Source organism: Culicoides brevitarsis, chromosome 2, assembly GCF_036172545.1.
Source record: "Culicoides brevitarsis isolate CSIRO-B50_1 chromosome 2, AGI_CSIRO_Cbre_v1, whole genome shotgun sequence".
Taxonomy (NCBI): Eukaryota; Metazoa; Arthropoda; class Insecta; order Diptera; family Ceratopogonidae; genus Culicoides; species Culicoides brevitarsis.
Window position 1 is genome coordinate 38,353,253 of NC_087086.1, and position 3,222 is coordinate 38,356,474.

Sequence of the window (3,222 nt, forward strand, 5' to 3'; positions counted from 1 at the left end):
ACAGAGTTTAATTGTTTTATTGTCCAATTTTTGGCTACATTACTTTTCTCCCTTTTTCCCCTTTTTTCCGACACTTTTCTTCTTCAGCGTCAATTTATTGTAAACATTTAGTGCGGAGTCTTTTGTGTTTGGCGAGAGCTTTTGTTGCAGGCGGCGACGACGACGACGAGTTACGAAATTATTTTTCAACTTCTTTTGTTTCAATTTTTTTTAGAAAGATGATGAAAAGTTTTTAATTAGTTTTTGTGGGTTTTTTTCTGTTGTCTTATCACATTCACTTTTTTTCGCACAAAAGATGAGAATTTATTTAATTTTTACGTTTAAATATTTGTTTAATGGGATTTTTGTCGATTAGAGACACTTGGCGGCGGATAAAGAGACACGAGAGTGAAGTAAAGGAGAAAAAACAAGCGAGAAATTGAGTTAAATGCGAATGTAAAGTAACGAATATTCAATTAAGGCGAAACTAATGGACAGTAAACTAGTTATCCAATTATGCTTAATTTGGTTAAAAAGCTTGCTTCGGGAAATGACATGTAGCGGAATTAGTTTATTTTGAAGGATTTAAGGCTGAAAAAGGATTATTTTTGCTCAAAATGGATTTTTAGAAACTGAAAAACAAATTTTTTAAAATTTTTTGTTTGAATTTTTTAAAAATAATTTTAGACTCAGGAGTAAATTTTTTTAACTCAGAAAAAAACTTTTAGTATGCAGGAGAAAATTTTATACCTCAGGAGTAAATTTTTTTAACTAAGAAAAAAACTTTTAGTACTCAGGAGTAAACTTTTTGAGCTAATGAGTAAATTATTGACCTCAGGAGTAAATATTTTTAACTCAGAAGAAAACTTTTAGTACTCAGGAGTAAATTTTAGACCTCAGGAGTAAATTTTTTTAACTCAGAAGAAAGCTTTTAGTACTCAGGAGTAAATTTTAGACCTCAGGAGTAAATTTTTTTAGGAGTAAATTTTAGACCTCAGGAGTAAATTTTAGACCTCAGGAGTAAATTTTAGACCTCAGGAGTAAATTTTTTTAACTCAGAAGAAAGCTTTTAGTACGAAGGAGTAAATTTTAGACCTCAGGAGTAAATTTTTTTAACTCAGAAGAAAGCTTTTAGACCTCAGGAGTAAATTTTTTTAACTCAGATGAAAGCTTTTAGTACGCAGGAGTAAATTTTTTGAACTAAAGAGTAAATTTTAGACCTCAGGAGTAAATTTTTTTAACTCAGAAGAAAGCTTTTAGTACTCAGGAGTAAATTTTTAGTACTCAGGAGTAAATTTTTAGTACACAGAAGTAAATTTTTAGTATTCATTTAATTAAAACTTTTAACTTTTTAACTAAAAATCGTGACACCTGTCATACTTTTCACTGTCAAAATTTTCCTTCAAGGCCTTGTACAAAGAAATTTTTCTCGAGAGTAAAATTGGGTCAAATAAATCTTTCATAACATCTCTTACTTAACATTTCTCATAAAAGAATTTCTTTTTGCTGACTGTTACGAAAAAAATCTCTTCCCCTTATGTCACTCTTGTTCCAATTCCCATCATCCACAAATGTCGTTGTCCCATAAATTGCGGCAAAAAAAGAAAACTGAAGATGCAATTAAATACCCATGGAATATCATTAACACGTCCATAAAAAAGATAAAAATAATCGTTATGAATGTTTAAATCGTTTTCGCTGCCTGCCTCTTTATCTCTCTCTTTTTTTCTATTTACTTTGAGCTCAACGCAAAATGGATTGACTGCAAATTATTTTTTTTTTATAAATCAAAGAGACCTCAGAATTTGTCGGCAAGTAACAAAACACACATTTTGAGAGCTCGTCGAGAGTTTATTTATTTATTTTTAGAAATGCGTATGACTGACACGGAACAAATTCAACACACGCGAAAATGAGTCATGAGAATTTTCTTCACCTGATCATGAGAAAAAATGTCTGCAAGTGAGATGTTGCCGGGAGAGAGCTGAGAAAATGAGATTTTTGCATGAATGTGTGCTGCGGAAAAGTGTGCGTGCCGAATGGACAAGACACAAAAATAAATATTTGTGTGGTTATTTCACGCGCAGTGAGAAGAAAAATAATTAAGTTAAAATAATCAGTGTACGAGGCGAGAACGGGCAGCGTGGAAATGTTATGATGATGTGTCTAACGAAGTGATGGAAAAATGTTAGGAATGTTTGAAAAAATTTTTTTTTGTCAAATAATTTATTTTTTAAAAATATTTTTTTCAGTATTTAAAATTTTTTTTAAGAAATTTTATTTAAATTATTTTAGAATAAATTTTAAAAATTAAAAAAAATATATCTGAGGTGTACAAAAATTTAAAAAATTAATATTTTGAGCAAATTTTCATTTTTTTACATTTTTGTACTCCTTACTTTAAAAAAATTCAGTCGAAAATTTATTAAAATTTTTTAATTTGAATTTTTTTAATTTTTTCAATTTTTTTTCAGAAAAAATAATTATTTTTTTTTAACAAACTTTTCTAATATAAAAATTTATTTATTTATTCATTTATTTATTTATTTTTTTTTTTTTTATTTCAAGTTTTAATTGAATAATTATTTCAAGTTTTAATTGATTTTTGTAATAAATTAAAATTAAAATAATTAAATTAAAATTAAATTAAAATTAAATTAAAATTAAATTAAAATTAAATTAAAATTAAATTAAAATTAAATTAAAATTTAATTAAAATTTAAATTAAAATTAAATTAAAATTAAATTAAAATTAAATTAAAATTAAATTAATTAAAATTAAATTAAAATTAAATTAAAATTAAATTAAAATTAAATTAAAATTAAATTAAAATTAAATTAAAATTAAATTAAAATTAAATTAAATTTAAATTAAAAGAAAATTAAATTAAAATTAAATAAATTTTTAAAAAATATTTTTTTATTTTGCAATCAAAATTATTCAGTCATCCCTAATTCTTATATTTTTAATAAAATAAAAATTTCTTCTAAACGAACAAAAATCCCAACTTATGAGTTGCTCACACACACAACAACAGAAAAAAACTAAAACATATTTTAAATATTCTCCGAAAAACAAACACAAAAAAATATTAAACAAAATTCGTGAATAAACATACGAGACACACACAACACAAAAACACTTAAGTAACGCTCACGATTTTTTTTTTGTATTTTTTTCCCGCATACTAAAAAACACCGTTATAAAAATTTCCATCACAAAATCAGTTGTTTTTATTAGTT